The sequence below is a fragment of the Octopus bimaculoides genome, chromosome 20 (assembly GCF_046866305.1).
Source record: "Octopus bimaculoides isolate indiv1 chromosome 20, ASM4686630v1, whole genome shotgun sequence".
Taxonomy (NCBI): Eukaryota; Metazoa; Mollusca; class Cephalopoda; order Octopoda; family Octopodidae; genus Octopus; species Octopus bimaculoides.
Window position 1 is genome coordinate 37,310,578 of NC_142947.1, and position 10,233 is coordinate 37,320,810.

At 37.0% G+C, this 10,233-nt stretch overlaps 1 protein-coding gene across 2 annotated transcripts in view; it reads left to right on the plus strand.

The window, feature by feature from the left end:
* Window positions 1-6,656: 6,656 nt before the first annotated feature.
* Window positions 6,657-10,233, plus strand: part of LOC149131684 (uncharacterized) — a 20,246-nt gene continuing 16,669 nt past the window's right edge. Inside the window, exon 1 of one of the 2 annotated variants that reach the window (XM_089338381.1) lies at window positions 6,657-6,712. The gene's annotated coding sequence lies outside the window, so the exon portion shown is untranslated. Of the gene's footprint in view, window positions 6,713-7,981; window positions 8,094-10,233 lie in introns of those variants that run through there. The other variant, XM_089338383.1, reaches the window with a different exon arrangement.

The window sequence follows — 10,233 nt, forward strand, 5'->3', positions numbered from 1 at the left end:
TAGAAGTAGTTTTGGTGCATTTTCAGAGAATCCTTCTCACGACTACGATAAAAGGAAATCAAAGCAGGAACATCAACAGACCAAAAGAGCCACCAGCTGGAGTTCAAATGGTGATTTACATGATGTCTCTGACAATTTGTTTCAAAATAACAGAACAAAACCTAATTATTTCTACTTCAGTCAACAACAATCTCCACATCATTATGAAGATATTGAGGAAAGTTTTCCCCTTTCAGCTAATTCACCAAAGGTTAATTCTGACAACTACTACACCTTGGAGCTTCTTGCTGCAAGTACTTCAGAAGGAATGTTGAAATACAGTGAAAAATATAAAGAATATACTAAGAAGCAATACAATCGAAGGCACTCAAGTTTAGTAACTGATGAATCTGGATTTGCAGATGGTAGTACTTTATCTGCTGCTTCTGGTTCTGCTGACTATCACCAAAACATTGAAAAAATCTCAATGCATTCGTCTTCTAACTCTGAAGAATATGAATTAAATAATGTAGAGGTCTTTCCAGCTTATGTTGATAATTATGAAAACTACATGAATAGTCCTGGTATTAATGTTTCAGTTGATCCTAGGAATAAGACAAAAAGGGCTTCTTTCAGCTGTAGCAAAGAGACAGGATTTGAAAACTATGCCAACATTGATGATTTCAATGATATTTCTCGAATCTCTAATGATGATAGTTTCACAAGAGAAAAAGCATTTTCATACCTCTCTGTGAGATCTCCAAGACATTATTGTTCTTTTACAGGAAATACAAACCGTGAGAGAATTCCAAAAAAGAAAGAAAATAATTCTAAAGCTGACCTGTATATGAATTCAGAAGAAGCAACCAATTACATAAACTCTCTAAGTATTAATTCCAGTAGAGCTTCTGATGAAAGCAAGTGTAATTCGCCAGCCAAAGGAAATGCCAAGGAAATATCTGCAGTAGACAGAGGTTTCCGAAAACTATCAGAAGCTTTAGAAAATACTTTCAGGAAGCCTCCATCTAAAATAACTTTTGCATCAGACCGCATGAAAAAAAAATTTTGTAAGTTTTTTAAATAAATATTTTGCAAATAAAGAAAAAAACATTGATGGGACTCATAGCTAGCTTGGATGGTTGAAAAGCACAGTTTAACACTTTAGCATTTAAACTGGCCATATCCAGCCAAAATATTCCAGCTATCTTATGTTCAAACTGGGCAGATCTAACCTCTCACACTTGTGCTGCAATGTCATTCTAAAAATAAACAATCACATCATTGAAATCTCAAAGCTATGAGATAAGCCAAGTGATCCACAACAATGTGACTAAATAAACATTACATTTGACTGAGAAATCTGAATGTTAACAGGTTAAAAAAAAAGGCATTTAACTTTCAATTATCTAATCTATGAAGCTGTAAATTGGTACTGTGGTAAGATAAAGGTCACTGTCATAAGCAGTCAAAATATGAACAGCCTTTGACTTTTCCAAAGAGGTTTTTTGGCCCAATAGCTACATGTTATTGTTTATAGTTTTGTGTGACATGGTACATGCCATAGAACAGGTGATAATTTTCACTGAGTGACTGTCACGTTTTGATTTCAATTGTCTGTTGAGTTACTTCACATGATTGCTAAATTTGCCATCTGAAATGAAACTAGGAAATGAGGGATGTTAGGAAGATGAGCTGTGATGTATATGTGCATATATCTATGTATATAACTTTTTTTTTAGTACAAGACACTTCCTTAATTTGCTAGAAATAGTAACTGAATTCTCTCTGAATCATATTCTACCATCTTTAAAGTGGAAAGACACACCTAAACAGTGTAGTTCAAAGTTTAAAAAAAAACTGGATGGTCATACCTGGAACTGTTAGCACACTGGACAAAATAGTTAGCAACATTTCGTCTGTCTTTACATTCTGAAGCCAATTTTACCTTTCATCTTTTGGGGTTGATAAAATATGTACCAACTGAGTACTGGGATCAATGTAATTGACTTAACCCCTCTCCAAAATTGCTGGCCCTGTACCAAAATTTAAAACCATTATTTATAATTTTTTGTGTGATGTGCTTTGAGAACCAATGTTCCAAAAAAATTATTATTTCATATTCTCTTAAAAGTTTATAAAATTCTTATGACATCAACAACCATAAATTGTGAACTTCTAATACGAACATGAAAGCCTTTCTTGGTAAAAGCTTAGAAAAGGCCCTGCCAGTTGGCGTTGGCTACTGTTCCTTCATGAAGTTATTTGTGATATATTAACATGTTATCATCTGGTTATTGCTGTTGTTTATCTACATATTGGACTTTCCAGGTACGACCATTCAGTTTTTTAAAAAATTTTAACCACATTGTCTAAATGTCTCCTTCCACTTAAAAATACTGGAATATGATTCAATGGAAATTCAGTTATTGTTTCTAGAAAATTCGGGAAGTATCTTATGCTAAAAAAATAATAGTTATATACACACAGCTCATCATCCTAACACTCCTCGTTTCCTAGTTACATTTCAAATATGGAGAGGCAAATTTAGCAATCGCAGGACATGACTGAATGAAAAAGTATGATCTGGGTTTTTTGCTACTGGAAGCCTAAAAATGTCACATCTAGTTGTAAAATTCCAGGCAAAATTCATGGATAAAACACAGCTGGAGGAGACAGAATAAGAGAACAATGAGGACAAGGCTGGTTATTGAAGTTATCGGAGTTATGTCCCCTGTATTGGTCTCATTTAGCCAGTTACAGCAGGCTAGTTTTTTTTAATGTGATATTTGAAAAGAAGACATGAGGGAGAGGGGGATAGAAAGCGGGGTGGGGGATGGGTTGCAAAGGAGTGGGGAAAGAAGTGAGGTAAGGGATGGTTATTTTTTTCGTAAAATGTGTGGTCGTGTATATGCATATGTATGTGTTTTTATATGGCTAACATATGTCTTCTATGCTGCAATCATTTTAGTTTCAACACATGGTCTTAGATTGAATCACTCGCCTGGCAAATACACTTCCAATAAAAAGCACCCACTACACTCTCGGAGTGGTTGGCGTTAGGAAGGGCATCCAGCTGTAGAAACTCTGCCAGATCAGATTGGAGTCTGGTGTAGCCATCTGGTTCGCCAGTCCCCAGTCAAATCGTCCAACCCATGCTAGCATGGAAAGCGGACGTTAAATGATGATGATGATGATGATATATATATATATATATATATATATATATATATATATATATATATATATATATATATATATATAAATAAATGCTGAGGTGTGTATGGGGGCGGGGAATATTAAACCCCCCCTCCCCCTCATTTATGGCAAGGGGAAACACAATGGAGGAAGAGCCAACTTTTATATTGTGTTGAGTCAAAAGCTTTGTAATATTTTAGTAACTTATTTGCTTTATTTGTCAAGTTACAACAAAAGCAGTCTAGCATTCAAAGTAGTGGTCATCGTGTTGCACCATCTGAAGCCACTTCTGTACCAGTTCTTTGATCCCATGCTGGTACCAGTTCTTGTCTCTCGAGGCAAAGTACTCCTTCACTTAAACTTCCACTTCCTTTTGGTTGATGAAGTGTTGCAAGCACAGAAAGTGAGCCATGGATCAGAACAAGCAATAATCTAAGGGAGATATTTTTCTGCAATTCCAACATGCAGAAGCAGTGGTTAAGCAAGGGCCAGCTTCCAGAGCCTGTTGCCAAACACAAAACATCTGGAATTATGATGGAGTAACTCACAACAAACACTTTCTGGACAGTCAAACTATCGATGCCAACCTGAACTCTGAACAGTTGGAGCAGATGTATGCCATTGTGTGCCAAAAATGCCCAGCATTGGTTAACAGAAAGCAAGCTCTTATCCATCAAGACAGCTCAAGACCACATGCTGCTCAAACAACCCAGAATAAACTCCAAGAACTTGAGAGAATCAAAGTGATACCACACCCAGCATATAGTTTGGACCTAGCTCACTTGGAATATTACTAGTTCTGATCCATGGCTACCTTCCTGCTCTTGTGATGTTTCATCAACCATGAGGAGGTGGAAGCTTTAGTGAAGGAGTTCTTTACTTCGAAAGACAAGAACTGGTACCAGCATGGTATCAAAGAACTGTCAGAAAGGTGGCTTCAGACAGCACAACACAATGGCTTCTATTTTGAATGCTAGGCTACTTTTGTTGTAACTTGACAAATAATGCAAATTAATTACCAAAATATTGCAAAACTTTTGACTCAACTCAATACTCAACCATTTGGCTAATACGTGCTTGTATTCATGAAGGAAAGAGAGAAAAGAAACCTCACATTGAAAGTCCAGGTAGATCTATGGGTGTGTGGAGTTTTTCAATATGATTCTTTTCTCTGTTAAACAGAATTTGCACCTCTTACTGCTGTTGACACAAGGTCCACGCTTTTCTAACAGGCTCCACTTGATATTACATTGTTCAGCATTTTCTTTCAATACTCATACATCTCTCATCAGTGTTGTGATCCTATATTTTTCTTGGATATTAAACAAGAACTTGTAGTTGTTGAACCTGATCTTGAAGGAGCCTTCTGTTATGCCCACATATTTTGTTACACTTGTCACCCCACTGCTGCCATTAACATTAAGAAATTAAGAACTGGAAATGACAGGTCTGGACATCTTGTAAATACAAGATGTCAACAGCTGTTTACAGCTACAGCACACTAGAGAATGATGAGTCATTTCAACTCTCTAGTAGTGGTTAGGTTATACTTTACTAAGGAGGTTCGATAAGCCCAAAACATGTCCAGAGGTGTAACCATACTGCTAAATATCAGACTCACTTCACCTGCATTTCATTTTCCACTATCATATCATCATCGTTTTCCCATGCTCGTGTGGTTGGATGGATTTTGTTGAGGCAGATTTTTATGGTTGGATGTTCTTTTTGTCACCGGCCCTCCCCTGTTGCCAAGTAGGGTAATATTTCCCCATGACAAGATGTTTCATGGAAGACTGATAACAACACTGCTTGCATGACAGTGACTCTCATTTACAACTATCATGCAATGTCAAGACAAGAACTCAGTAACATACACACACAACCACAGTCATATACACAAATACACACACACACACACACACATATATATATATATATATATATATATATATATATCATCATCATCATCGTTTAACGTCCGCTTTCCATGCTAGCATGGGTTGGACGATTTGACTGAGGACTGGTGAAACCGGATGGCAACACCAGGCTCCAATCTAATTTGGCAGAGTTTCTACAGCTGGATGCCCTTCCTAACGCCAACCACTCAGAGTGTAGTGGGTGCTTTTACGTGTCACCCGCACGAAAACGGCCACGCTCGAAATGGTGTCTTTTATGTGCCACCCGCACAAGTCAGTCCAGGGGCACTGGCAATGATCTCACTCGAAAATCCTACGGGAGCCAGTCAGGCGGTACAGGCAACGGCCACGCTCAAAATGGTGCATCTCATGTGCCACCCACACAAGAGCCAGTCCAGGGGCACTGGCAACGATCTTACTTGGCTTGCCGGGTCTTCTCACACACAGCACATTTCCAAAGGTCTCGGTCAGTAGTCATCGCCTCGGTGAGGCCCAATGTACGAAGGTCTTGCCTCACCACCTCAGCCCAGGTCTTCCTGGGCCTACCTCTTCCACGGGTTCCCTCAACTGATAGGGTGTGGCACTTTTTCACGCAGCTATCCTCATCCATTCTCACCACATGTCCATACCAGCGCAATCGTCTCTCTTGCATACCACAACTGATGCTTCTAATGTTCAGCTTTTCTCTCAAGATACTTACACTCTGACGGGTATTCACATTGACATTACACATCCATATATATATATATATATATATATATATATATATATATATATGTGCGTGTATGTATGTATGCATGTATGTATATATATATATATATATATATATATATATATATATATTCTTTTATTCTTTCACTTGTTTGTCATTTGAGTACAGCCCTACTGGAGCACCACCTTAAAGGGTTGTAGTCGATGAAATTGACCCCAGAACTTATTCTTTGTAAGCCTAGTGCTTATTCTATCATTCTCTTTTGCTGAACCACTAAGTTACTGGGACATAAACACATCAGCATTGGTTGTCAAGCAATGGCAGGAGGACAAACACACACACACACATAAATGCATACATACATACAACGAGCATCTTTCAGTTTCCGTCTACCAAACCCATTCACAAGGTTTTGGTCAGCCCAAGGCTATAACAGAAGTCACTTGCCCAAGGTGCCACGCTGTGAGATTGAACCAGGAAGCATGTGATTTGAAAGTAAACTAATAACCACACAGCCACGCCTGCGCCTATTTTATTAATTTCAATCGAATTTTAGTGTAACCTTTTCATTTTATTTATTTTTTTTTTAGTAATTTAGATGATAATCGTTCTCATCACTAACAATGTAATTTTAATAAATTAAAAAATTCCTAGAATACTACGTCATGTATTCTAGCGGCTATTTTCGTTAAGCATCAATCTCATGTGCTGTCATTCAACTAATCTTTGGCTGTCATCACTACTGCTATAGATCCCCCCCCCCCCAGCTCCCCTCTATTGCTGTTGTTTGTAGTTATGTGGAGAGAGAGAGAGAGAGAGAGAGAGAGTAAGAGGGGGAGTGGGAGATTTTGGATAGTTGCTTCGTAGGAATAGTCGAAACAGCAAGCACCAAACTTATAACACGCGACTCGTAAGTAAAATAAATACGTAATTTTCATGTGGTTTTCTTGTCTTCCAATTTTTTTTCCTCTCTTACGGCTTTTTCTTCGACTTTCCAAAGACATTTACTATTGTCTTCTCTCGTTCTATTTTTAACTTACCCCATTTTAACCCAACATCGTGGCCTATAATAATTACCAATGTTTGTGTCGGTAGTTGAATATATTCTTCAACAAAAATACTCCCCTTTTTTTTTAATAAATTTGTTGTTTGGTTTATTTTTCTAAAGTCACGGAGAAAATATGTCAGATAATTCTGAAATTTGTGATTATATAAATATTGAAAGAAAAATAAAAATATTTCGTTTTGCATGTGAAAAACGGTGTAAGGATGATGTCTAAACAGACCAGCTCTAATGACTGGTTTGCTAGTAATCCTCTTTTGTTATTTTACCTTTTAATAAACTGTTAATCAATAAAATAATTTGTAGATATTTAAAAAAAATAATAAATATATGTCAAATTTTATTGTCTTATTCTCATTACTGGACTCAAATATAAAACGAAAACAATTCAATCCTCTAATTATACACACGCATATACATACATACATACATATATATATATATATATATATATATATATATATATATATATATATACAGACACTCCCACAAAGGCTTAACTTTATTTAAGCATTGTTTGGAGTCAAAATTTCCTTGGTACCATCTGCAACCTGGTCATTGACATGGTTCCACTGTTTTACACACACACACGTACACATATATACCGCTTGACAACGGTGTTGGTTTGTTTACGTTTCCGTAACTTAGCGGTTCGGCAAAAGAGACCGATAGAATAAGTACCAGGCTTTTAAAAAAAATATTGGTGTCGATTCCTTCGACTAAAACCCTTCAACGTGGTATTCTAGCACAACCGCAGTTCAAATGGTTAAACAATTTAAATATATATATATATATATATATATATGTGTGTGTGTGTGTGATATATATATATTGTGTGGGTCTGGAGAATGAAGTGAAAACGGCTAATTCATAAGTTTCTGACTCAAGACCTAAAATATTTAAAACTGCATCACCAAAGACATGCATTTATTTATTCGTAAATCGAAAATAATTCTCTTCTGAAAAATGTTCTTCTTAATCTTGGCTCCAAAGTTATCGTGTAGATTATTTATAGGAATTTATAGACAGACACGGAAATAATGCTAAAAATAGCAATTATAGAAGAGGACGTGGCAGCGACGGAGCCACTACGTCATTGCTCGATCTGCTAGAAATAGCAGCAAAATCTCAAATCACACCGTAACTGTTTAACTAAAAGGACTCGTTGATGGATGTGGTCCTAGGTACACTGTACGGCATTTTTTCTGTTTATGATCACAAAAAGAAGGTAAATTACTGTAAGCAATTAGCTTCATTATTTTCAAATGTGTAATCGAAGAAGTGTTTTAAAAATTTAATTGCTGAAGATGGGGAAAACTAAAAATTTGAAAAGCTGCTAATTATTTGTCATTTATTTAATATTGTTACTATTTAATTTATTCGCAAAATCGTAAAAATCCGCTGCTGACAACAGGAACCTGAAGACATTTTCTGATAAAAAAAAATGAATAAAATACTACTATTACTGCTTTAGGCACAAGGCCTGAAATTTGGGGGTAGAGAGTTAATTGATTACAACGACCCAAATGATCAACTGGTACTTATTTTATCGACCCTGAAAAGCAAAGTCGACCTCGGCAGTATTTGAATTCAGAACGTGAAATGCTCAGTGGCATTTCGTCCGGCGTGCTGACGATTCTGCAAGCTCGCCGTCTTACTAAATAATAGTAAAGGATGATGATGATGGTGTGGTGGGCTGGAGTATCACTACAACACATCCTGTTGGAACTTGACTAAAAAGTTTTAAAGTTTATCATTTTCAATTTTATGATGATAAAACGAAAGAATGCCAAATAAATAAAAGGATGGTTCCCGTTTGATGTCTTTTATCATAGGTCTGCTCTCGATCAGAACTGATCCATATAGTTAAACAAAGTGTATATATATATATTTATATAGTTTTAGGGAAAAGAACCAAGGTTCATGAACTCATCGATGAAAATCCACTGTATATATATATATATATATATATATATACCTGCATATGTGTGCTACCCCGACTTTGTTTCCTCATAACTTTCAGAAAAATTCGGATATACTCTTAATCTATATGTAGTTGCAAAAATAAAATTCCTTAAAAGAATGGACATTTTTTCTGAAAGCTATGAAGAAACAAAATCGAGGGCGCATACTTATGTAGGTATGCCTATGCATAAGTTTACACACACATATGTATATATGTGTATGTATGTATGTATTTAGTCAGGGATTACTAATGATCGAGTGGAAGTGTCGTCAAGTGCAATAAGTCGGCGCGAAACCGTTGGTAACGTTCGAAGCACTGTTTATACAACATAACATAATTGGTCTAACTGATTAGACACATACACACATTTGTTTGTCATTCTGTGGACTAGTTTCCTATACACTATATTGTTTAACTCGAGGTCATCCTCCATCAGACACAATTATTATCAAAAGCATTTCAGCTTCGACCATCCTGTCTTTCTGTATATGTAGGGCTACAAATGTGCCCCTTTTTAAACGGTAGGATGGGAGTTGAGGAAATATGTCTACTATTTCTAGTAGATCAAGCAGCAGTATTAACGCTCCCTCGTTGGCTTGTTTTCCTAGACGTTGTCGCTGTTTTGACTCGGGTTTTGCTCTGATTAAAAAAGTTGATGCCGCGTCGTCTCACTTTCCGAGTGACGGTGTGTCGGTTCCCTATTTGGACAAACTGAGGCTCGCGAGAGATTCGGAATGGTACGCCAATGAAAGAATTACCTTAATTATTTTGGAAAGACTTCCTCCCGTAAGGGATTTTTTAGGGGAGGGGAGTACAAACGGAATTCTTGCCATTATTTTAGTAATACGGCTCACTTGATGAACCATGTCTCATGCGACTCGCTTCTCGAAAAAGGTTGCCCGTGTCTGGTTTAGTGTCTGTACATCCCACGTGTATGTACGTACTGTGTGCTTTAAGTTGATCTTAATGAAAGTTCCCTACGTACATCGGCGTTGATCTCCCAGTGTTAGGTTTTGGGCTCGCTAGCTCATTATTAGTTGCAGTGCTTCCCATAGGCTCAGAACCCGTGCACACATCATCGTGGGACTGAGTTAACTAGAAAATTTTTTTTTTAAAAAGCAAGCTCGTGGGTGATGAAGATGAAGATGGAGCGAGGACACCCAGAACTGGACATTGAGGGTCCTGGTTGAGTGCAGTGTGGCGGCTATGTCCGAGACCCTCAGCCAAGAGAATGCACAGATTCATTCATTCATCCATCAGTAAAACCATTCCAACAACAGCCATCTTGTCTTATAGTCAAACTCAGTACAACCCAAACTAATGTCTTACATTCAAACTCATTACAACCCGAACAATGTCCTTTTTTCTTTAATAGTACAGTTTGATCTATGGTTCTACTATT